The sequence below is a fragment of the Protobothrops mucrosquamatus genome, unplaced genomic scaffold (genome assembly GCF_001527695.2).
Source record: "Protobothrops mucrosquamatus isolate PMUCROS unplaced genomic scaffold, P.Mucros_1.0 scaffold23, whole genome shotgun sequence".
In the NCBI taxonomy this organism is placed as follows: domain Eukaryota; kingdom Metazoa; phylum Chordata; class Lepidosauria; order Squamata; family Viperidae; genus Protobothrops; species Protobothrops mucrosquamatus.
The window spans coordinates 2807931-2835506 of NW_015386408.1; positions in this window are offsets into that span (position 1 = coordinate 2807931).

Here is a 27576-nt window from a genome sequence, read left to right on the forward strand (position 1 = left end):
AGTCAAGGACTACCTGTAGAGCCAAAAAAAATCAGGGGTAGTCTACTAACAGACTAACACATCTTACTAAAAAGCAACTAACCTGTAACTCATAAAAGTTTTTGCCTTTTAATAACATTTGCCTGAAATGATACTACCAGACACCTACTGTTGCCAAGAAAACTATATGGCCAGACTCATGAATTTGGCAAGGAAGACTTTACATTTTCACAATTATCATCAAAATAATTTCTTTTGACCTGGAGTCAATTCATTGTTTCAGAAGAAAAGTTGCTGGTGAAATATTCTACGTCAAGTCTCAATTTAGTTGGCTGTAGAAAATAACATACTGTTATGTTATGGAAATAAGCTTGTAACTTAAGGCCCCAGCAATGTAACTTTAAGTGGTCATGGATAATAAGCCTCTTAAGCAACTCTTGGATGTGTCATGAGTTTATTCCTTTGAGAAATTATCTAATTAAGTGTGCATTGTTAATGAAGTCAGTTTGTATGTAAAATCTGATTATGCTGCTTTACACCAAAGTCAACTACTGTTAATCTGCTTTTCACTTTGTGTCTTAAGAGCTTATATCTAAGGATATTTACCCATGTTGTATGGCTGTATTACTATTATCTTTCTCAGCTTTTCTATTGCCTTTTCTTATTGATATCTTAGGATTATATTACTTTGTTGTTTATGTGTACACTGAGAGTTTTTCCACCAGAGACAAATTCCTTGTGTGCCCAATCACACATGGCCAATAAAGTATTCTATTCTATTACCACAAACTAATGCAATAAAAGAATCACCTTGCCTGCATGTGTCTCTTCCAGTTCTGGTTGGTTGAATTTAGAGTGTATTTTGACTTCACAAAGATACCTACATTTTAATCCCTTTGGACAGCCTGATCCTAATCTGCCATTTCCTAAATGTGCTGGATTTTACATGATAGGTTCACATATTGTCATAAATCAGGGATTTGCTGTACACCGCAACACCCAAAAGAGCCATTGATCACATCTGCTAAACCTCTAGATCAAAATTGCCAGTTTAACTTTGGTTTTTCATTTCATCAAGAAAGTGATTACTTATACAGTTGATAATACCTATGTCACAGCAAGCAGCAGCATCTAAGCTTACCTTGGTTTTCTTGGGAACTAAGCAGAGTTTGGCTTTTTTAAAATATTTGGATGGAGAGCCAAAGAATTTCAGAGCTCCTGGGAAATGGAAAAATCATATTAGAGAAAACTAAAGCGAGTCATATATTTAAAGTTACCAGGAAAACTGGGATCAATACTTGACTTATGGCCTTCTTTATATATTTTCTCAGTGTAAGCTCAATTGAATAAACTTCCTTTTAAATAAATCTACATGGGGCTATATGAAAGGCAAGTAAACTTTAATTAATCAATTTTCTATCCTTCATTTAGCCGAGTTTCTTTTTAAACATCGGCTGAGATATTGGTGATCACATTGCCATAGAATATATTTGCATCATGCTCTGTAAGTAAATGTGGCTTCCTCTACAACCTAATTACTTAATTATTTGATTAAATATTTGACAATGGCAAATACATGACTTTCAGCAAGATGATAAAAGACTGACCACTTTTGCAATCAGTATTGTGTAAGTTAAAAAATAATTGCCACTTCTCCCAACTTTGAGAGTTAGGATTTGATGGGGAGAAGTAAAAGAGGCTAAGAATGAAGTTAGTGAGGGGACTGAAAGCTAAATCCATGGTTAAAGAAACTGGGTAAGTTGAGCCTGAAAGAAAGAGAAGACAAAGAAAAGAAGTCCCAGCAGTCTTCAGATATTTGAAGGGTTGTGATAAAGAAAACAGTGTGGATTTATTCTTCATAGTTCCAGAGGACAGGACCAAACAAATGGGTGGAAACTTTACAGATCCAAATTCAAATAAGGAATTGACTATTAAAGAGTAGAACAACCTGCCTCCTGCAGTCATGGCTGTTCCATCACTGTATATTTTCAAGCAAAGGCTGGATAGCCATTTGTCTAAGATGGTATTAAGATTCCTGCCCTGAGTAGAAGTTGGATGAGAAGACCTTTAAAATCCCTTCCAACACGGTCATTTTGTGAACTTCTTAGCAATCAAGTTTCTTTGTTCTTGGATGTCCAAATTCCTTTTATCGCACTGCTTCACTGTCATAAGTACTTTTCATTAAAAACACGGGTTTTATTACAAGATCTTTTCATGCAATGGTTCTGAGAAGCAGATCTTTTCCAAGCATTTATCAATATGTTGAGTGTTTTCATATAGTGGGAGAATAGTCCTGCACACACACAATCATACATGACAAGTACAGTACATGGGTTGGAAACACTGCAAAAAAGGTCTCTATTAATACTATGCTTTTCTCTCAAAAATCTGGGAGTCTGTGTGGAGGAAACAATATTCTGTTCCTTCATGAATATAGGGTAATTAATACCTTTCCCTCTCTACAGGAAAAGCCCAATAACAAGGTTTTTGTTTATGTAGTTTATTATATGTACAAATATCAATAATATCTATTTGTCTTGACTTGAGCAGTAGGCACATTTATGGTTTTCTTTTGCATTGAAACCTATTTTATATTACACTGTATAAAAGCCATAGTATAATAGAAATGCCAAGCTTGATTCTCACAACACATGAAAGCTTCTGTTGGACTTTTTTGAAAGTTCTTTGTACAACCAGGAAAACTGAGAAGCTTTGAAAAGGATAACACAACCTGAAGGCTGAGATTCTCCACATGCAAAATGCAAAATGCTCTTCTCTAGACTAGCTGTCCGGAACACAGCCCACAGTGCAATCCTTTTGCTCTGAGGGGAATCCTATTGAGTTCAATAAAAATATTTCTTGGTAAGCCTACTGATTATTGCTGCTTTAGTTTAGGTCTGCACTATACTTTGGGGGACCATTGATATTGTTTGCTCCTCTGCATAGCAAATGAAAACAATGTCAACTATGAATGAAGGCGAATATACATGTCCCAGGATAATGTGGCAGGATCCAATCTGGGTCAGTCAGGGAACTTCAGAGAGAAGTTCCCTGAAAAAGGGCTCTAGCATGAGTCCAAAAGCTCGGAAGACAAAATCTCTGGTCCCGGTGACCAACCCAAATTGGATCCAGCAATACCAACTATTCCCATTTCAGTTTGTTTGCTTCCACATGAAGAAGGAAGCAGAGAAAATGGAGCACCAACATCTCCATCACTGAGCAGAAAATACAAGATGACATAGGGCAACGGACAGCTTCATGTCTCATCCCACTTCAATCTGACTGAAGCTCCTGAGGGAGGAAAGAAAAATGAGAATGCCACAAGCTATCTTACAGTGACATCAACAAGCAAGCCCAGACACCAGCTTCCTTCAGTAGCTAAGAATAGAAGACCTCTGCTTTCAAAATAAAATGCCCGGACCTGTCTTTTCACCTGCCTTAAGCAGGCACTTTCAGGTGTATTCAGCTGGAAGTGACCGCAGTGCATCCATGCCATTTTTGCAGGATGACCAACTCCAAACTTTATTGCTTGATCCTCAAAAGCCACATCACAGATCTACTTTCAAGTATTAAAGCCCTTTCATTTATGTCACAAGAGCATCCCTTCATTTTTAACTTTTGATGTTATTTATAGCTTCAGCCAAATGCCAAACACATTTTAAAACAGCAAAAGGAATAAGGACTGTGTGTAAGAGTGTACACATGCATACACACACATAGAAAGAAAACATACAAGTTGAGTTAGTATCTGGGACAAATGAGTGAGTGTCTGGAAAAAGTTGCAAAATTGGCTTATGTCTGGGAGGGTGGGATAAAATCAAAGTGCACTTCAAGAGCTATGCTGATAAACCAGAAATCAGAGTTAAGTGGCATTTTAATGTATCAGAGCTAAAAGAAGTTGTAATTTAAAGCATAAGGAAAGGTGCTGCAGAAAAGCATATTCTGGGGCAATCACCAAAATGAATCAGATAAATAACTACATTGCTAGAAATTTATGAAAAGTTTACCTAACAGGAATGTGGATTTCTTAGGCAACTGGGTTTTTTTTTAATGAATCGTTGAAAAAAAATGGAATAAGTTGGTGTGTATTGACAAGTATTTCCCACTTATCTACTCATTTTTGCCTCAGAGTAGAAAATATGCAAATGTTTTGGTTATATTACATGACCAAAGAGCAAGTACTGTCCAGTAGTAGCCTATGAGCTATGTGGTCATCTCAAACTTACAGACACTGTTTCCCCATCAGCAGGAACTGAACCTATATCTTTCAATATATAAATATATATAGGATACTCTAGTCATAGAGTCTACTCTAGTCCTTGCAGAATTGTTTCCTAAGCCTGTTGCCTCTAGATGGGGCTAAAGAGTCTTTGGCCAAATGACAATAGCAACTACATGAGCACCTATCCAGCTGTGTACAGAATGGTGTTGTTTGCAAGAGGCCAGGAAAGGCTATTTAATTCCTGATTATCCATCAAAGAGGGATACAATATAAGTTCCTCCTGGCACACCAATAGTCCTTCACAGGCCGTGAAACAACATCTGGGGCCAGAAGGCAGATCGGTTCTTTCTAGCTTATAAAACAAAAGCAAATTAGGACAGAGCCAGCATGGGAAGGCATTCATACTTGGAGGTTTCCATTTAGCCCCAGTGGGGAAGGGAATATTAGAGAGAAGAATGAATGACAAGCCAGACGATCCTCAGATGCATTTTAAAGCCACAATGCAAAATGTCTGCTTTTGTTGGACCTTGTGACTGAACACTAAAAACGTGACCTAAGCTGAAATGGGAAGGACTCTATAGATCAGCGGTTCTCAATCTGTGGGTCACGACCCCTTTGGGGGTCGAACGACCCTTTCACAGGGGTCGCCTAAGACCATCGGAAAACACATATTTCCGATGGTCTTAGGAATCTGTCTCACTTTCAACTCCCCCTAAAATTCTTCATTCAGGCAGGCTTCCAGAGTTCGGCCGGCAGGATGTAGGTAACCCCTCCCCCCTGTCCTGCCGCCTCCCACGGCATTGTGCCGCTCCACGTCCCACGCCTCAAGCCTCCATGGCACAGAACCGCTGGCATGGTCCCCAATGGCCACTGACGTGCTCCCCACTGCTGGCGACCATGCAAGCCCTGGCAATTTTATGATTGGGGGTCACCACAACATGAGGAACTGTATTAAAGGGTCGTGGCATTAGGAAGGTTGAGAACCACTGCTATAGATGGATAAAAATGCCAAATTCAGTCTAAACATCTGGCTGACTGTATAACCAACTATTACAGCACAGAATGTGTCCAGATGTCAGTTTCCATGTGTTAGGAATATGGTTCAAAAAAAAAAAAAAAAGAACATTTGAGAATCTGAAGTTGCACAATCGAGTTCATTTTTGAAAAAAATGAAAACATCTGGACATTCCTCCACAAATGTCTATGAAGATTCTCAGTCATCCAGGTCACGGCTGTCCCAAACGTGCTTTCTCAAGAATCAAGTAGACTTTCTTGGTTTTTCTTTGAAGTCATTTCGCTTCACACCCATTTGCACTCGTCAGGTGACCCTGAGGACACAGATAAACCACCAAGTGGCCTCAACGGCTCTCTACAAGAATGCACATGACCAGCTGTCTGCAAGGAATATAAATCCTTCCCTTCCCCACCATCCAGTCAGAGCTGAAGAAGCTTCTTGGATGAGAAGCGAAACATCTTCAAGGAAAAACCAGGAAGTCCAGTTGCTTCTTGAAAAAGCACCTTCACAACTTCCACAAAATGGATACTTGACAGTCACAACTCTGGAATGTCATCCCCAGAAGGAACAAAGACAGGACACTGTATAAACATATGTTCAAATGAAGCATTAATCTGATTGCGTTTTCAACGAAATAATGATTTTCTCAATGGAGCCCAAAAGATCCAAAATATTTTTTTGTTGAATAACATGTAATCTACTGAAGTTTTTCATATTCATATTAGCATTTTTTTTGCATTGTCCCCCCCCCCAATTTTTTATTCCATTCAACCATTAAAGTTTACATATTAAATTGATCCATCACCGACAGAATTTTATATGGAGTAAATGTAAGGGGGGGGTTGTGTCACAGACATTAATGAGCATTTATAATAGATTAGATGCAACCAAGGCTGAAATTACTGCAGGTCCAAATTGGATCATCAATAGATATTCTAATTGTGTAAATCCTACCACTGAGTTGTGCTAGGCCAGGGGTAGGAAACCTTGGCTCTTTTATGACTCGTGAACTTCAATTCCCAGAATTCCTGAGCCACCATGGCTCAGCTTGGAAACTCTCCCTTTTCCCTCAGCATGGCTGGCTCAGGAATTCTGGGAGTTGAAGTCCACTAATCATAAAAGAGCCAAGGTTGCCTACTCCTGTGCTAGGCCGATAATATTTGTCCTTTAGAATGGAAAATAATACAGACTCACCAGTTTCGTTCTACTCGTTGATCCAAAGTCTACACCTAAGCTTTCAATTAATTTTTTTTTGTATGATCGTGCTTTTATTCTGGGAACTGGATTATCGCGTAACGTCAATTTAGTATGTGAAAAACTCTCAAAAGGGCAAAGTAGATTCCCCATGCCATGATTTATTCTTCAGCAGTAGATGGGTAAAAAAAATAATATCCCAACTACTGCACAGTTTACAGAATTCATTTTATTGGCAACAAAATGAATGAATTATTTATTGACATAGATTAGCTATAGATGATTATAATGAAATGCAGCTACCTTTTATTGAAATGCTTATCAGGACATTATATTGATGTATACAAATCTGTGAATATATGTCTTGCATATTTTTATTTTCCTTCTTTTAATGCTTTAGGTGCAGAATTGTCCATCTTTTCCTTTGGCTTGCTTTATGCATTCAATTAATAAAAACAAAAATATTTTAAAAATAACAATGCAGACTTTAAAAGTTAGTAAAACATTGCAGTGATTTTTTTATCTGTGTCCCTCTGATTCAATAATCCAGAAGCTTTTTAAGTATTCCTGGTTAAGATGACAGGAAAAATATTCCTTTCCTTCTCCTTCCTCCTTTTTTCATTTCTTTTTTTCTTTTCCTGAGGCATCTGTGGTTCACCTATGCTCTTGGCTCTTCCTTTCCATTCATCTTATTTCGCAGAAGATGGTCTGCTGAGTCAAAGCTTAAATTTTCTTTAAGTAGTGGTTGCACTTTTCACAAATGTCAATGATCTTGTATTTCTGCTCTTGTTCTCTTATGTCTTTCAGAACCACAATTGAAACGTCCGAAGGGGACAAATGAAATCTGAACCTGTAAATAACAATGGGAAAGTAAAAGATGAAGCATTTTCCAAAATGTGAAAAATTCCTTCCTTTTGTTTCTCGTTAAACAGCAAACAAATTGAACAAACTGTGCTTGAGACATATTTAGACATATCCAGTACAGAATACTATCTTTTTTTAGAAATAACTTTTTCACATTAAAATCTTCACTTGCCTCTTGAATAACCTGTTTCAGGCCACTCCACCCTCCAAAAATAGCAAGGGGCGGACAAAGAAGGTTAAAATCCATAATTGATTACTTATTTACTTACTTATTTTTTAGACCACCCATCTCCTTCAAGAGATATAATTTATAGTTCAATATCAATTCAGTTCCACTTATTAAATATAGTTGATGAAGTTATTTTCCATGTATTTTATAAATTCCCTTTGGTTACATTAAAAAAATAACAATTTGGTGGCAAGCTTTGGAGGGACTCTGGAGGCTGCGCTCAAGGTTGTTGGTCCAGTGCTCGTTCAGCAAGCTCAGGTAGATTATTTGCTTGTTTACCTGTCTTTCATTAAGGAGCCCAAGACAATAGTCAAATATAGATCCTGCAACGTTGGTTGGGCTGAGCAATGCAAGCTAGCCAGTGGTGGGATTCAGCCAGTTCACACTACTTCGGCAGAACCGGTAGCTAATTTTTTGTTGCCCAGGCCCAGAATGGACTTCCGGAAGCGGCATCCACACAGAGAACCGGTTGTTCGCATATTTGAATCCCACCACTGGAGCTAGCCAATAGTCAATCATATGGTCAAGGAAAACTTACAGCTGAGTTTCCCTGGTCCCCCTTTATGGGTTCTCACCACTACACCATACTGGTCATGGAAGATATTCTGCTTAAGAAGTCCTGAAGAATATAGCCAGCTAAAGCAAGCCCTAAATTTCTCCTGGTGTAAAGCAGCTAATGCCATTCCTAAAATGGGCAAGCTGTTGCCAAGAAATGGATGTTCCAAGACAAAAAAATGTTCAGTTCAACTTGACAGAGTTTACTTTTTCATTATGGTTGTATATAGTTCTTTATAAAGAAATGTTATAGACAAAGCTCGGCCACTCCCAGGGTTCTCCAAGTATCTGAACGAGGTTACATTAGGTCTGAGTTTGGCCCCATCTTCTTATTGACTGGCCAAAAGCAGCTAAATGCCAGAAAATGTATCTGCTTTTGATTAGTCTGCAATCAATACCTGGATGCTTAACTGTAGCTTTGATACATTAAATCTGATTCCAGAAGTAGAAGCTCAGCTCAGGAATTATTGAGTTACAGTTGACTTGAAAACTCTCCCTTGAACAGCTTGGCAGTTTATCATCAAAATGCCAAAAGAATATTTACAGATGTAGAGTCTCTTTTCTCCCTTGCTTCCTATCAGGAGCTGGCAAAAATGAAACATACTTTTTTGAAAAGGATAATGTGTCTCCTGAAATCCGAGTAAAATTAATTTGATGACTATGAATTCTATATGAACAGATATTATACGTACGTTTCCAAGGTTTTTTTAAAAAAAAAACCTCTTAGCATATATATTTAATTTCCATGCCAATTTAAAAAGATTCTAATTAAAATAAACATTGATATTAATTCTTTAAGTGTATTTTATCTCTTTCTCTGAAATGGAACCCCACTGTATTCAATAAGAGTTATTTCTGAATAGGCTTGCACTGTTGCTATTGTCATTTAATTAACCCAGGAGTATGTCCTAATGAATAATCTGAGTAGACTGTTAAAATACACAAAGTCTCTGACCTCTCCACATGGATAAACATTGTCAAGTTGGAGTAGTGATCATTTTATTTTTCTTCTGTTAATCAGCTAAAACGCATTATTGATCTATTGCTTAAATACATAAAATACATTAAAACATGCAGACTTAAACCAATTTTCTTTTTTATTTCGAGGCAGTTAGGATACTGTATATGAAACAGGCAAGTGACACATGTGTTCAATCATCCCAAGATACTCACTGGTTCCTTTCCATGGATATTTTAACTTGTTTTCAGATTATTTTAAGGAATGATACTGTAGACCAAAGTTGCTTTTCTCAGCAACTGCCCATAAATAATCAGATCCATAATGCACCTGGCCTATCAGAAAATGGATTTTAAATTCTTAGTAATGCCCTTTAAAAAAAAAGTCTTACCTTTAGGATGATGTATCAGTCTGTTTTCTGTTTCTTAAGCTCTCAGACCAGACATGGATGTTACATTAGGACATATGTCCTATCGTATATGAGGTTTTATATGACTTCCATATACATACATAACCTGAGAAGGGAAATTTCTATTTTTTTTTATCTTGAATGGTGTTTTATATTGATCACAGGTACCCAGTGACCAGCTTCATCCTATTTCAGACTTATAAGGTATAAATGGCCGTAGATCTTTCTGTGGGGTTCAAAACCTACTGGGAACTGAAGTATAAGCCATAGTATTTTAGGTGATTAGGTACCAAGGTCTGTCATAGTACAGATCAGCTTAGGGACCACTTAGGGTCTGGTGCTCAGTGGGATTGTAGGAAGTGATATATAGAATTTACATATCTCATTTTCCTTTTCTTAAACTCTCCAGTCAAAAAGATACTGATATTATATTACATCATGTACCCCTGAAACTATCTGAAGGGTTTTTTTTTTAAAAAAAGATAGTTTCCCCTGCCAGTTGTGTCTAATTCTAGGGGGTACTGCTCATCTCCCTTTCTTAGCCGTGGGAGCCAGCATTGTCCAAAGATGCTTCCATGACCATGTGGACAACATTATATGCCGAGGCACACAGAACACTGTTACCTTCCCACCGAAGTGGTACCTATTTATCTACTTGCATTTGCATGCTTTCAAACTGCTAGGTTGGTGGGAGCTGAAGATTTACACACAACTATTTTTGTTTTCCTCTATGAACTGAAAGATGCTATGCCTCTGAGATTTACTCATTTATCAAATGTTTATGATGTGACGTTTGGATGTTCTGGGCATCACCAGTCAAAAGACACCCAATGGACATAGGAGATACATAAGAAAACACTAGGGTAAAACATATGGTTTTGTTTTTTGTAAATCAACCTGATATCATTCTTCCATGTGGCAATTTTGTATCTCTGACTAATATTTTATTATCGTGTTGCTTGTTTAATTAATCGCATTGCCTTCTCCATTTGTTTATTTCTTCATTAGTGATAAATTATGCTGAACACATGCTGAAAAGGTGTCTAACAGGCGCATGTGTGTCCCATTCAATAGTGCATGAGACAATAACCGTGCATCAGACACTCCCAGGAGCTGCTACACTTGCAGACTTTTCATGACTTCCAAATCAGGGATTACCAAGCGTGTAAACTTATCAAATCAAAAACTTGCATAGAATCTGAAAGATTCTTGTTCACTTAGATCAGTGTTTCTCAACCTTGACAATTTTAAGGCATGTGGACTTCAACTCCCAGAATTCCACAGCCAGCAATGCTGGCTGTGGAATTCTAGGAGTTGAAGTCCACATGCCTTAAAATTGTCAAGGTTGAGAAACACTGGCTTAGATCAATCCCCCATTTAGTCTCACAGCACCCATAAACTGAAGGAATCTCACAACTAAAAAAAAGGGCTTTTAGGAAATCTACCTTTTTCTACATACCCTTCTCTCTGATTCTACTCGGGGCATCCATTCTTCCAGTTCAACATCTAAAGATGAACTTCATATTTGCTCAGGCAATCCAGTTTGAATAGTGCAGTGCTCAATGCTTATTTACCTAAAACATGGCTTTAATGTGTTGCAAGAACGCAGGCAGAAACCAGAGGCTGACTAGTCTTGTCATAGCTCTGTGTGAAGTTTTGAAATGTATCTTATGTCCAATATTACTGTATGTTACAAAAAAAATGATACCTATACCCCTGGAAGACAAGCATGCTCTCATTGGCATAACAAAGAGGTATGAATTAGATTAATTAATTTAAAATGCCCCTTAATTTGATTAAGAAGAACGACTAAGGTCTACAGTTCTATGATTCTTAGTTTGGTTTGATGTATTTTTCTCTCTGAAGTTAGAGATAATATTTATCATTCCCTTCCCTTCTTTTCACCAATCTCTCTACCTGGCTATTTCCAAGGTTGGGAATCAAAAAGCAGGACCTGAAGCAAATAATCAAGCCTCATTGCATTATTTATTGTGAACAGTGTGTACTGGAGGGAGTCTCCTCCAAAATAATAGTGAAAGACACAATAGTGAGCTACAAAGACATATTCCTTACGTCAATTAAGGGACAAGGCCATTCATCAGAACACTGATTTTCCTCACTAAAGTCAAGACAACTTAACCAAGGAAAACCTCCAGATGATCAGGATTGGGGCAATTGAGCTTTGGACCTAAAGGATTCCAAATCCCTATCCTGTTGGGAAATTTAGATAAGAGTCAATGAACTTGTTTTATTAGCTTTGGGCGGAGGGAAACCTTCCCCTATAACAGAAATAGGGAAAATAAATTAGGCATAGAGGGAGGAAAGGAAGGAAACCTGAGAGTCAGCCCTATCATCTGGTAGTAGTGGATACTGGAGGTAGAAATTGTCACCAAAGGACTGAATGTGCCATATGGCTTTCCTTACATTCCCTAAATAACCTATTCACTCTACCCTGCCATCTGTATTGCCGTGAAATTCAGATGCTGGACTACTAAGCCTCCATATGTGGAGATGGGAAAGAGAGAGAGCTTGTCTTCACCACAGGTAATGACTGAGCCTAGTGAACAAACACTCAACAAAGAAGGAGCAGTAAGGGAACACCGGCTCTCATGCTGCTTGGAGAGAAGCTAGCAGGCTTACTAGGAAGAGGCAAGGGACATGCATAGGGAGATAGATGAAACCGTCAATTTGTCAGGTTGGGTGGTCACATCCTGATAGAAGAATGCTTCCTTCCATGTGTCAAGGAGATTCCTCGTGCCCACACGGGAGCAACCTGCTACTGGTGAGACTTTATAGTTGGCTGCTATTATTTCAGCTAACAGCTCATTCCTGTGCTATTTTGGCCCAGCCACCTGCTCAGCATGTCGCTAAGTGTCACAGAACCCTAAATCAGAAGCAGAGACTCCGCCAAGTAGTACACACCAGCAAGTGCTAATGAGTTTGCCACTGAAGTTTATTTATTTGGAAGCAGACATCTCAGTAAAAGGGTGACAGCACCAAGAGGCTATGAAGCTTGCCAAATGCAACACTGGGGTTTTTTTTTGTTTTTTTTTAAATGTTGCAAACTTTTTAAAGGGAATCCATTCTGCCTGCTGTTTAGGATCCATAACCCTATAGAGCAGGGGTGTCAAACTGCCGGTGCATCATAGAGAAACCGCGCCCACCCCATTGCCGGCAATGGCAAAAAAAAAAGTCACGATATGTCGCGACATGTCACGTGACATTGCGAGTTTGACACCCCTGCTGTAGAGGTTGTATTCTCTAACATACTGGGGATAATCTTTTGAAATCAGGAGCTGTCCTTAAAAAAATAAACCACTGTATCAGATGGGGCAATGACATCACCAAAGAAAGGGAACTTTTTTGCCTGTTTTTCAGCATTTTAGGCTTTGGGTTTCTTTTAAGAGCACATTGGAGACTTGAGATACCTATTTAGAAGTATTGGAGATTTCAGAAAGAGCAAAAATGTATGACACCAAAAATGAGGCAGGGCCCTGCAAAAATTAAATTGGGAACACATATGACCACCTCTTTTTAATTATAGAAAAGATTCTAGTTCTAAGACAACTGAAAAATCCACATAGAAACCATGGCTCTTCAGATGCTGTTGAACATTGCTAGCATCCTTCCCTTCCTATTGGCCAGGCTGTCTGGGAGGTTGAGAGCTGTACTTCAGCAATATCCAGAAGCCATCCTTATTGGCTGTTAAGATCAAATATTAAAGTTGAAGAGTAATCATTGCAAGTTGTCTAGATCAAGGCTTTTCAACCTTATCACACATAGTACCACTTTTAGGATATGGCAACATCCGAGTACCACCAGTCGCCTAGCAAGGTGTCAAAAACTTGATGACCCCCCCCAAAAAGGAAAAAAGTGATAAACTACAGGTAGTCCTCGACTTACAACAGTTCTCTTAGTGACTGTTCGAAGTTACAATGGCACTGAAAAAAGTGCCCCCCAAGCCACAGCTGAGCAAGACAGCGCCCGGCGGCACTCTTCCTCCTGTCCAAGGTTTTCATCATTGTGGGCATTTCTGTTGAGGATTGGCAGCGGGGATGGGGTGGGGGGTGTTTGGTTTTTATTCACCCCATCTGCTGGGTGGTTGCAGCAGGTTTGGTCATTTCACATGACCCTGGGACACTGTGACCGTCATAAATATGAATCAGTTGCCAAGCATCTGAATGTAAATCACAAGACCCTGGAGATGCTGCAACATTCCAGCTGATCGGGGCTTCTTCTGGGCTCAGCAGAAGCCTCAGGATCAGCGCCGAGCTCCAGCTGGAGCCTGGCGCTGATCCTGGCACTTCCACTGAGCCCTGACAGCCCGGAAGAAGCATGATCAGCTGGAAAGCAGCACTGATCCTGTCGCTTCCGCTGAGCCCTGACAGCCCTGCAGCTCCAGCTGTCTCTCGCTCAGGCTTGTGCGGTGCTACCACCGGTTCAGTTCATTCCCCTCCCCCGCTACCACTTTTCTAGGATGGTTGCGTACCACCTGCCAGGTGCCAATGTATCACAGGTGGTACCCGTACCACTGGTTGAAAAGCCCTGCAATAAGAAACTATGGTTTTCAGAGTATGAAATGATGCTAACTAAACATAAAATGCATAAGAAAAAAGAGAGCTTAAAAGTTAAAAAAATAACATATGGTATACAACAAAAACCCTTACTATAATATTTTTCTACAATAATTAATATAATACTGTCAACATTGATATGTCCATATATATCCACGGAAGGTTGGTCAATTCTAAAAGCTGAGTTAATAACATTTGTCAAACTTCCCCCTTTGAACTGGCTCTTTATGAACAGAAAGATAAGATTAGACAATATGATTCCAGATGATATAGGATTTTCAGTATGCACACTATACACATACACATACACATATAGTGTGCATACTGACAACTTAATCCTATATCATCTGGAATCATATTGTCCAATCTTGCCTTTCTGTTCATAAAGAGCCAGTTCAAAGGGGGAAGTTTGACAAATGTTATTAACTCAGCTTTCAGAATTGAACAACTTTCTGTGGATAATCACCTTTCTTGCAACAGCCAATAATATATCCAAAGCTCTTCAAAAGTGAATAAATTTCAAACTGGAAATTCAATGTCACATGAATACTGTGACCTCAGCTTCCTGTGTAGGATCTTCTACAAGATAGTAGACCAACTCAGGGTTGACTCAGCCTTCCATCCTTCTGAGGTTGGTAAAATGAGGCCCACATTGTTGGGGACAATTTTCTGACTCTGTAAACCTCTTAGAGAGATCTGTAAAGCGGTGTGAAGCGGTATGTAAGTCTAAGTGCTATTGCACTTAGATGGATCTGTTTTGGAATATGACAGGGCATACGGAAGAGGTCAATGAGTGAGAAGTTGAGTGTAGCTGCAGCCTAAATGCAGAATACAAGATATTGATACAGCAATTCCCAGAAAATGAAATAAGTAGAAAGATTCCTTTTTTTTTCTAACTAGGGATCAAGGAACAAAAGAGAGATTAAGAAGGACATTTCAGCATAGGTTTTGGACATTGTATGGGATCCAGGAAACACAAGGAATGGTTGTTAAAATAAGTTAACTTTTATTTGGACTGGGAAATTTTTTTTTTTTGCCATGTTCTACCTTAAGAAGATAAAAAAATTACAGTACTGCTCATAGTAAACAAGCTCATCAGGGAAGCACATTTTGCTGAGTTCTGCATGCAGAGATGTAGTATAGTCCAGGCTTTTTACTACCAGAGCTAGGCCTCCTTCTGTGTAATGCTCTCAATTAAATTGAACCATGGCTGCCTCTGAATCGTTTTAACTGCCACAAATTCTGCTAGGAAGGTAAGATGAAGTGGGGATTTCTGGCAGCCAAGAACAGATTTGGAAACCAAACAGAATCCACTGAGTGGCCTTAAGCATCATGATGGCTTATCTCTATGCATGTAGTTCTTAATGCGTGAAACATCCCACAGTTTACATATGGAGTGGCGCATAGACATTGCCAAAAAAAAAGGACGATAAGAAAAAAAAACATGCAATATCTGCATACTGTACACTGATTTATCTCTATATATGTTGTAAATACAAAACTGCAGAAATTTCATCACGGTAAGGAAAACTATAGGAGTGTTTGGTCATTATAAAGTGTTGGTGGTCCACCTTGCTTCCTCTTTCTTTGATTGGCCTTTATACTTTAAACTGGATTTGAGTGGGATAGTTCAAAGAGAAAATGTCTTCTATAAAGATGTCCTCTGTAAGGCAGGGCAGAAGGCTTTCCTGTTTAAAACATTGTTCTTCCATTCTTGGGAATACATGTGTTCATTGTGGATATAATAAAAAATGGTAGCATAGGCAAGAAAGGGAAAGCTTCATGCCATGGTGGCACGGTGGTTAGAATGCAGTATTGCAGGCTAATTCTGCCAACTGCTAGGAGTTCGATTCTGATGGGCTCAAGATTGACTCAGCCTTCCATCCTTCCGAGGTCAGTAAAATGAGGACCCAGATTGTTGGGGGCAATATATGCTGACTCTGTAAACCACTTAGGGAGGGCTGTAAAGCACTATGAAGCGGTATATAAGTCTATGAGCTATTGCTATTGCTATCATCTAAATTCTACATTTGACATTTTTCAGCAATATATGATCAATACAGACATTCCTCTTATTGAATTTTACCCTTGTACTCTGCCTTTACGTGAGACTTTAAAGTGGATGGGAGCTCAACCTTCACACCTGTCCTCATCTGCTCATCAAAGATGTTGTATTTTTGCTCTCTAAAACTAGGGCAGCTTGCTGATAGTAGCTCTACTACAGGCATTTTTCCAGCACAGCTGTACTTTGGAGCTTGTGCTGGAACTCTGTACAGTATATTCCTGCAGTATTTGCATGTGCTACTGTCTATCATTTGTACGTGCAAAACTAAGGTATATGGAGGAACAGACACATTCTGATTACAGGTAAACAGAGCAGAGGTGTAAAGCACTGCCATTCATTTGGAACCTTCAAAACCAGCAGAGATAAATGGAAAGGCCAAACTACAAAGCAAATCCCTGTCTCTTGATGCACCTTTTAAATGGAGCTTTCCTCACTTAGAAGTGCAGGAATTTGGCATCAGGATGAAAAAGGCATCAGAGGAATATAAGCAGTTGAAGAAGGAAAGCTAAATGCATCTCAGCTTTCTAATGAAAAAAAACAACAGCTTACTGGCAAGCACAGGTGGCTCTCTGAAATTAATTTCATTTTTCTGGCAGCAGAACCTATACAGTATTTATGCAGACTTGCAGTAATTGAACCTAAAATGATTTTGAAAGATTCAAAAGGGCATCATTACAATAACTTCATCAGGCTCAAAAAACAGGGAGGGGGATCAAGTTCTGGGATATTACAGTATTTGAAGGGATTAAAGATAAGAATTTGTTAAAAGGAAAAGGAAGGAATTTAAAGCTGGTTTATTTGATCAAAATTAACACAAAATTAAAAATTATTCCTGGTAATGCTCAATGGACTTTTGCTGATCATGACTGAATAACAATGTTCTTTTAAGGATTTGTTTGTATAAAGTGATGCTAGGGTCCAGCAGGGAGGGCACATGCCTTCTCCCTCAGTTTCTAAAGTAATTCTGCTTTGGGCAATGGGAGAACCTAGGATTTTTATTCAAACTCTCCATCTCTAATTTCAGGTCTCCAGATTAGTCTCTGGCTTGAAGGAGAGCTGGATGAGAGCAATTAGCAGCTGATTATAGAGGCTCTTTTTCTATGGTGGCTCTTTTTCAATTCTTCCAGGAGGCCTGTGACATTCGTGGTTCAAAGCAACTTGGGCAAACTGATGCAGTGATGATTGCACTGAGAATTTGGCTCACGAAACCCACCCGTGATGAGTCTCAGCAGTGCTGTGATTGGTGGATGCTTTTCCAGAAAAATGTGAAAAGGTAGCATTCCCTGCAAGGGAAATCAGTACAATGTCCTCTGGCTGCAAGCCATAATTAAGGCAGTTGGGGTTTGTCCAGCGTTTCTCAATCTTGGCAACTTTAAACATGCGGCCTGAGGAATTTTGGGAGTTGAAGTCCATACAACTTAAAATAGCCATGGTTGAGAAACACTGCTATACTAGTTTAGTTTAATGCTGGCTCACAGATGGGAGGATAACACTAAGTAGGCTACGGTGAAGAACCGGTTTTCTGTATTAAAGGTCCAAACATAGTTTTATTTATATTTTGTGTTCAAGTGAATAAATTAGAATACCGATTATTTGGGAATTAATTTGTTCACATTCCTTGCAGTTATTACAAATTACCCCTAGTTTGAGGGGTTGAGGATTGAGTAAAATAGGTGTGATAGGTGGTTTTTAGTGCTTTGAAACCAAAAGAAGCCCTAAAAAATAAATTCTAGTGTTTTAATATCCAGAACGATTTCATTTGGGAATCATTTACATTAGATCACTTTACTGATATTTTACCTTGATGACCTGATGTTCATGGGCGGAAACATAACTGTCAACCAAATGGAAAATGGGCATTAGTTAGCAAATAAAATGAACCTCACTAGAATAGACTTCGACTGTGTTACTCTGTGAAGTGTAGTGTGTACTCTGTGAAGCCTAGTGAAGTGCTATTTACTAGTTTCAAACCCTTCCCTATGGAAAACTAAACCAAAGATAAAGTGTTGGAAAAGAATGCTCAAGTTCAAAAACTAACGGTAAATTGTAAAAACAAACTACAGCTTTATTCCCTGTAGATTAGCTCCATATTTGGTCTACAGTGAAAGGATTATCTTCAGAACATATAAGTAAGATTCTGAGGGTGAAATCTGATGTGTTGTGTGTGTGTGTGTGTGTGTGTGTTTAATGAAGCAGAGATGGAGTTCTAAGCCCTGATTTTTGCTGGAGTAGAGATTTTAATTCTTTCCTGTAAGTCACGGGTGTCACGTGACATTTCGCGATGTATCACGACTTTTTTTGCTTTGCCAGAGCTGGGGTGGGCGTGGCCTCCGTATGATGCAACCGGCCTGCTGGCTGGCAGTTTGACACCTCTGCTGTAAATCATCGGGAACATCATGAAGATGCTATAAACATGCTTCTTCTATAGAGCAAAAGGCAACTTTAGAAACTTCATTTGGATCAGGAACACTAAGAAGAGTATCACCCTGATTTTTCCCTATATTACTGTACTTTGAATTATGAAGATATATCTGGACTGACACTGGAAAGAAACTTAAAATGTAAATGTGTGCAGGAATGTGGGTTGTACAGTATAGTTAATCAGGTCTTCCCAATTGAGTGCTTCAATGATTGACCATCCTAGTTGGGAATTCTGGTTACTGTAAACCAACATATTTGGAGGGCACTCACTTAGGAAAGCTTAACTCCTAGTAGTTGGAAGCCTTGGCTAAAAACAGTAATATCTAATTCTGAACAAGCATGCACAAGAACAGGCATTTAGCAATGGCTTAGTTTTTTTTTAAAAGATGTCGGTTTAAGTTTAATATGTACTTGTTTTTTAATTAAGTTTCAAATGTACAGTTATATTGCTATTATTTGGAGTTTGCAGCAGTATCTCAGTAGTTGGAAGTCTTCATTCTAGAGAAATATAATTTTTTTTCTATTTAAATAACAGTAATTTTTTAAATATGTATTTAAAGTCAAAATTAACACATGTTAATTTTTCCTAACAGCTGCCAGTTTTCCTTTCCTCTTTTCCTCTTTTCCTCTTTTCCTTCCTTCCTTCCTTCCCTCCTTCCTGCCATTTATATTAAATCCAGGTACAATAACAGTTGTTCGACAATGATGCAGATTGGATTAAAAATGCATCATAGGAAAAGGTCCATCATTTGCTCAGATGAAAACAGCTGGGAAATCAACTGCAAAGTAACAGAAATCCTCTCTTAATTTTTTTTTAATAAAGTTGTTACTGTTTAACTGTTTCCATATGTGTCACCATCATGATTTTATCACTATAATTAGAATGTTCATTTTGGCATTCCACTAACTTCTGTGTATCAGAGATATTTATTTGGAGAACATACCTGATGTACTGGGGAAAGACAGGCAGAGACAAAATAAAAAGTAATGACTGAAAATGTTTCTTTCCCTTGGTTTTAATTATTTAAAGTATAACTGATTTTTCAATATACAAGTAATAATAAACTCCTTTACCTCCCACTACAGTCACCCTTTAAGATTAATAAAACAAATATAAACAAACAATATTAAGGTATGCAATATAAATGCAAACAACATTAAGAGTTAATGAGAAAGGGGGGGGAAGAAAAATTAAAACTGAGCAGGGAGAAATCAGCTTGGTAGTGCATATAGCTTGTGAAAACCCATATTTTTTTTCCATGGTACAACATGCAATCATCTTGGTTCCCTAATGCTCATCTATGGCATCATACAGCCAAAATCACCTTACATCATGTCTCAGCAATTCCTAATTCAGGTCAAAACATGCTGGGAATGACTGAGTTTTAAGAGTTCTTTCAACAGCAGAATATATTGGGAATTACACCCTAAACTGTCAGTGGAGCCAAGCCAAAGAAATAGATAAGGCCAGAAGAGCAACATATGACTCAAACTGCATTCAGTAAGATTATGCTGTCTGAATTTAAAGATTTCTTCTTTTTTACATTAAAAAAAAAATTACATCTTGACAGTAATCATATAGACCAGGGCTGGGGAACGATGGGCCCTTTTATGACTTGTGGACTTCATGCTGGCTCAGGAATTCTGGCAGCTGAAGTCCACAAGTCATGAAGGGGACATAGTTCCCCACCTCTGGTATAGAAAACAATTTTATACAGTATTCTCTCTTCTCATTTTCTACTAAGTGTACAGGGGAAATTATCCCAGTTCATTCCTTTCCTTTCCAAAATACTAAAGTGAAGAATTTGGATTTTCATACCCCAGGACCAAGAGCCTTTAGAAATAGGCCTCAAATGACAAGAAAGCTCCAAGAGAGCCTCAGAATCAACCCTGGCTCTTCTAGGCTCTTGCCCTGTCTTAGGTCTTCACATCTTGATCAGCTGATCCCAAGAGATGCTGCTTCCCTCTGATTCAGGCCTCTTTATAGAAGAGGAATACCTCTATTCTCCAGGCTGTCTGTCAATAAAGAGAAATTTCCTGACAGTTAAAACAATTAATCAGGGGAACCGCTTGCCTCCAGAAGTTGTGAGTGCTTCATCACTGGAGGTTTTTAAGAAGGGATTGGACAGCTGTTTGTCTGGAATGGTATAGGGCAGGGGTAGGCAACCTTGGCTCTTTTATGACTCGTGGACTTCAACTCCCAGAATTCCTGAGCCAGCATGGCTGGCTCAGGAATTCTGGGAGTTGAAGTCCACGAGTCATAAAAGAGCCAAGGTTGCCTACCCCTGGTATAGGGTCTCCTGCCTGAGCATGGGGGTTGGAGTAGAAGACTTCCAAGGTCCCTCCCAATTCTTGTTATTTTGTTACTACCATAGGGAAGCCACTTTTGCCCAAATAGATTGTTTCATGCTGTATACCCAGTGTTCTAATCTGCGGCCTATGGCAACGGATTGAACTTGGAACAGCCAAGACATGAGGAAAACTCAAAGTCTGCAAAACACAAACATAATTTACCAGAAAGTTGTGTGGGCAAATAATTTACCTCTCCCACAATAACCGATTGAAGATAGATTGTACTTAATGGTAACAGAATTCTCTGTAGGACTGGAATAAAATATTCTGGAAAATACTGACGGGAAGTAGACAAAGGATTGTAGTTCTCATTAATTCTATTTATATCTTACCACATGTCCTGAATGCATTATGTGGACCTTTTCAATCAGATTTCAAACCAGGATATAGTACTGAAACAACCATAACTGAACTTGTAAGCGATCTCTGGTAGGTAAAAATGAGAAAATGGTGACCTTCCATCAAAGCATTTTTGAACTGGAAAACAACCAATATAGTACAGGTAGTCCTGGAGTTACAACTACAATTAAGCCCCAAATTTATGTTGCTAAGTGAAACATTTGTTAAATGAGTTTGCCCCACTTTACGATTTTTCTTCCAACAGTTGTCAAGTGAATCATTGCATTTGTTAACTTAGTAACATGGTTGTTGTAAGTGAATCTGGATTTCCCACTGATTTTGCTTGTCAGAAGGTCGCAAAAGTGGATCACATGACCACAGGACACCGCAGCCGTCATAAATATGAACCTGTTGCCAGGAATCTGAATTTTGATCGTGTGACCCTGGGGATGCTGCAATGGTCGTAAGTGTGAAAAATGGTCAGGGGTCACCTTCTTGCCGTGCTGTTGTAGCTCTGAACGGTCACTAAGTGAACTGTTGTAAGTTGAGGACTACCTGTATGACAGAAGATTAGTAAGCAGTCAATATAATATGGATTTTTCAACAGGGATATTGAAGAGACTTAAGAAATCCTAGGCCAGTGAACTTAACGTTGATTCCAGGCAAATTGGAGAAACAAACCTTGTGTGAAGAAAATTAACATGGAATCAGTAAAGGAAATTTCTGCTTTTCAATCATTTATCATTTTGTTAGACTATTGGCAGGAACATGGATGAAGGTACTCCTAGAGATGACCACTAGATTGGTGCCAAGAAACCACATTCTGCTGCCATCTAGTGACTACATTGATTTTTGCAGGCCATGTGTGGTAGCCCAAGGTAGGAGCTCAAGGCTACGGTATTCTTGCCTGAGGAAAGATGTGCTCCGTTCACGCATGGTCCATCTGCAAACACTAAATAATATAATGGAACAAAATAACCAGGATTGTCATAGACAAATTAAACCTGTAGATATTATTGCTGTGATCTGACAAGATCCTCTCTACATTGACAGTTTATGTTAGACATAGCTCATTCAATTTGACCACTGGCCCAGAGCTCAAGGGAATGATTTAAGATAGGCTTGACCATCATGAATCAAGAAGAAGTTACTGTTTCAGTCAGCAGTTTTAAGTGCAGGTTCTTCCTCCATCATTTTTTATTTTTATTTTGCGTGCTCTTATAAGTGAATAAACTCACGTTTGTTAAAAAAGAGAGACAATATGTTAACTTGTGTCAATGCCAGTGCAAGCAGGATCCAGATACCGCTCCAAGTGCAAATACAGATGGTTTCTTGGTGTTTTATTTTTTAAATCAAATACTTATCTTTAATCATCGTTTCATTTATTAACTGAGTTGCTGGCTTCCCACTTTGCATGGAACCCAAACCAACAGGCTACAGACCACAGTGGCTGGTTCCTACAACATATTTAGCCAAGATCAACCATTATGGCATAGAAAAACGGGAAGAGAAAGAAACTCAGAAGGGTCCCTCCCTAATGTAAGAGAATTATGTGGGACTTTTGTACTTTCAAGCTTCATGCTTACAATGAACTAAAATTAGCTCATCTGGTTGTTTTTCCTGTCTGGTCTAACTGGGAAGATTGACATCATGTTTAGGCAAATCAACCAACATATTTCAGATTGCTATGAGAAAAAATGTTTTCTTCTCTGAGTTTTTTGATGCCATTTTCAACTAAAAAAAAATATAAAGAAGAGATTCATTTAGGAAAAATGTTTATAAAATATTTATATTAGCAATGTGCATTTTAGAAGAAAATACATCAAATTATCCGAGGAAATGTACCCAGGTTAAATTCAGGATTTTGTTGTTATTGGGGGGGAATTACATTTTAAAATGCATAACAAGTAGGACAGATTTACGACTTAATACATGTAAAACTAACAACATGGGACAGACATAAGCCTGTGTCCACTCTCCTGTCAGTTCCATTTACTTCAGGGCTGATTTACACAGAGAATCACAGCGCACACCTAGCTATTCTATAAATTCCTCTTTAATAAGATCCTGGAGATTCCAAGAGGTGGGGGGGGGCACAATGCCTTCCAGATAATTTAGTTTTGGATTCTTTCATTCAGGGAAGGAAAGATTGGGAGCAGAAAATCGCTATATTTTTGCTTTGTTCATGACATCTCAGGAAGGGAGGGAGGGAGAGAGAGAGGGAATATAGAAGGAAGGAATTGATGTTTACTATGACTTTTTTTAAAAAAAAATGCCAATCCAATAAAATATTGAAGGAGTATAATAAATAGGTAGAACAATACGTTAATTGGTTAATATATCATTCATCGGGAGATGTATGCTATAAAAATGATCTGGAAGAACTGTTTTAGATCTTGGCCCACCAAGATTGGCATAGTGTTAATGTAATTCTTAAAATAGCTTGCATGGAAATCTGGAAAAACAGGAACAGGTTTAATGAACAGCAGAGAGGTGTAATGCTCATGCAAGGTCCAAAGGACTTCTTTAAAATTGTTTTCAAACTATCAATAGAATCAATACATAACTAATGAAAAAAGATATAAAAAGATATAAAAGATATAAGCTCAAAGCTTTAAGGCAGGGGTCTTCAAACTTGGCCCTTTTATGACTTGTGGACTTCAACTCCCAGAATTCCTCAGCCAGCGTGCCTGGCTGAGGAATTCTGTGAGTTGAAGTCCACGAGTCGTAAAAGGGCCAAGTTTGAAGACCCCTGCTTTAAGGCCTTTAGTAAAATCTCTTAAATAAATGCAAATGAATAAATAAGGGAAAAGGAAATCAGATTTGCAATTGTTGATCCAGGAATAGATATAACATTCACCTTCTAAATAATAATAATAATAATAATAATAATTATTATTATTATTATTATTATTATTATTATTATTATTATTATTATTATTATTATTATTATTATTATTATTATTATTATTATTATTATTATTATTATTATTTTCAATAATAATCTGGGGTTTGGCCATGGCATAATCTTTAGTGATAAGAATGCAGCATAGAACATGCAAGTGACAGATGGCTGCAGTCCAATGCTTTGTCTGGAAATCTGCCAATCTGCTCAGGAAAGACAACTCTAAACTAGGAGATGATAGTAAGCCTTCTGGGGACTACGGAGAACATCCAGTTTGCCTTTTCCATGTCTAACCATCCCTCTCTATGGCTGTTATTTTGTTAGAGAATCTACAATGCATTCCCCAAACTCTTAATATGCCCATTGGCCCAAAAGGTTTCCCCCCCCCCCTCCTTCACTAGACAATCTCTTGGAAATAACTACAGAGACTAATGCATTTCTTCTGTGCTTTGCCTGGAGTAGCTATAAAATAAGGTTTCATCACTGCAAGAGTCATTTGTTCAAGGACATCCCAAAGATTTTCTGCCTTTGCAAAGTTGCTCTCCAAACTGAAATGACATGGAGAGAGAGAGGGGGGAAAAACAGGTAGAAATTAAAGTAGTGTATATATATACACACACACAAACATAAAACTTCAGTCTTGGTAATGTGATCAGTGCTTCCAGGGCATTGAGTCAATACTGGCTAGGCATATCATGAACAACATTATACAGTGAAATTGGGTAACTAAGCGTCTGCAGGAAATAAATCTGTTGATATTTGTATTGGGAATTCCCAACAATAAATGCAAATTAAAAAGCAACCACAACATGCTTTCTCTATTTAAGAGGCAGGATCTATATGCAGGAAATGAATCTTCCTTGCTTTGCAAGTTCCATATTCTGTCCAACCGATGTTGCTTTTATAATGAAGCTAGTCGGGCCAAGCCAGCTGAAATTTGTAATCATGGCACCCAGACCATCCAATTCATTATGCTGGAATTTACATATTTCCAATCATTCACCAGGATCACTTTGCAAATTACATTTTTGAGAGGCAGACTAAAGGGACGATAAGAGTAGTACTACTCCTGAAGATGGAAAGTGAGAATGTGGCAAATACTGTTTGCAAACACATATTTCACAAGGAAGTCCTGACTGACTCCAGCTCCCTATTGGGTGTACAGTTTGTGGCAAACACGTAATGTGAGAAATGGCCCTGATGGTCTCTCTCAAAGAGTGATCTCACAAGTTGTCAAAGCCAGTGGCTCTGAGCCCAGGAACTTAGGTACACGTTCATACACATACTTCTCAGCTGCCAAATTCTGCTTGTTATGAATGGTTAAAAACAAAAAAGGGAGAATGTTTCTGGACATTGCAAAAAAAGCTGGAGAGTTAATACAAGCCATTTCTCATTGGTTGAGTTCAATGGTGGGATTCAAATATGTGAACAACAAGTTCTCTGTGTGGATGCCACTTCCGGAAGTCCATTCTGGGCCTGGGCAACAAAAAATTAGCTACCGGTTCTGCCGAACTGGTGTGAACTGGCTGAATCCCACCCCTGGTTGAGTTCAAACAACACCCAAGATGACACAAAAATGGAGTGGAATTGTTCGATTCAGTACCCTGTGTAACCAAGCCAGCATATTAAGTCCCAATATACTTTATTTATTTATTTACACACAGAATGTTGCATAGCAGTGTTTTGTTATCCTGGATTTAGAGCTCAGCACATCCGATGGCCCTAATTATTAAACTCTTTTCACAGTGATTTAAAAAGACTTGTTTACTTGGCAGATCTTCTAAAGGATTAGGGATACTATCATCACCACTAAACAATCCGGCTTGTTCATTTACACCTGCTCAGTTCACTCACCTGGCAGGCAGATGCTTCATTCTCCCAACATCTCTTAAGAGAAGGCACTTGTTTCCTTGTAAAAATCAATGACCGTGGCTTAATAAATCATCAACTGGAGCTTCATGGCGTAGGTAGAAGGGCAGCAAAAAAGGCAACTCCTAGAACGAATCTATTTATCTAGATGTCAAGACCCACTACTGTCTTTTCTACTTTTCGTTGCATTTTTATCATTTTCACCAGACAGAAGATGTATTTTGTAACTTTTCTTCAAAATCACTGATGGGTAGAATGTCTGGGAAAAGTGGTATGGAGAGAATAAGTGGGTACTGGATTGACAGCCAAATGCTGTGCTCATTGTGGAAATTAAGGTCTGCTGAATCAGCTTTGTCCTAAGTAACCCACAGCATATGGGTGACTTAATGTCTCGCTGATCTTGTGGAACACACTGATTTTAGAACGTATTGCATCTGAAAATGGACATTTTCAGCAACTGTTTTTGCTGTGGTTTTACTTGCCTCGCTGTAGGGGTTGTTTGCTGATTAGGGCTAATTTGCTTCTGTCTAAAAACAAACTCGAAATGACATCACAGTGCATTGTTTTAACTTGCCATTATTATAATCTACCTTGGGAGCTATTGTGGTGGCAAGGCATGTAAACAAATGTATTGAGGGAGCTTGATGAAATCTTTCCTCCCATAAAACCTGACTGTCCTTTTGGAGCTTATTCATAGATCCACCTGGATGCAACACCCTTCCATCAAAAGCTCAGAAGGGCACGCTGTCCACTTTCATCCCCATCCTCTTACATCACTCGCCTACTGATTCACTCTGCAAAGCAAGAAATCCAGACGCAAAACCTTGGAGGCAGCCGTACGATTTAGATAGATAGATGACAGGATGCTGAACGACTCTTGAAATTTCTGCTTGCCACCTCCTGAGCTGCAGCTGTCACACTTTAACTATCATATTCCTGTTAGTCATGTTTTATCCAGAAAAATAAGGATATTAGGGAGAGATGCTTATTCTTTTTGCTTCCTTTCTCAAATTTCCCCCCTCTGCCCCAAGGTTATCTGCAAAGGACTGAGGTCAAGATCGTGGCTACATGTCTGCCTTTTTCTTTCTCTTCCTTCCATGTTTTTCTTATGGCTCATCCTTGTAGGATGCTGTTATGTGTTATAATAATCACCACACCACCATTATTGTAAGACTATGGGTACAAGGCAAACATGTCCAGAGGAAAGCCCAAATGTATGTTAGCCCTTCCAACAGAGCAATGCAAGACACATTTCATTAGGAACATTTCCTGAACCAGAAGTATCAACCTGAGCTTTCACAGAAATTTTGACCTATGAACCAGCCCTTGTTTTAATGCTCCACATTGCTGTTCTTCATTGTGTCCTAAATTCACTGACTGAGGTGGCTTTCTTCTTTCAGCTCTAAGCCCTGCCATAGCTAAAAGATGTAACTATAAGACAAGGGTTGGGAGAAACTCAGATTGAAAGAGTTTGGCTAATTCAGAGTCAATGGAATGGGTGGTTCTCCTATATTGGCATAAACATCTCTAATGGAATCACTATGGACAGTGAGCCTACAAGGACAGGTGTCCCAAGTACTATGCAAGAAAAAGCAATGTACTGCATTCTTCCACCAACACCCTTCC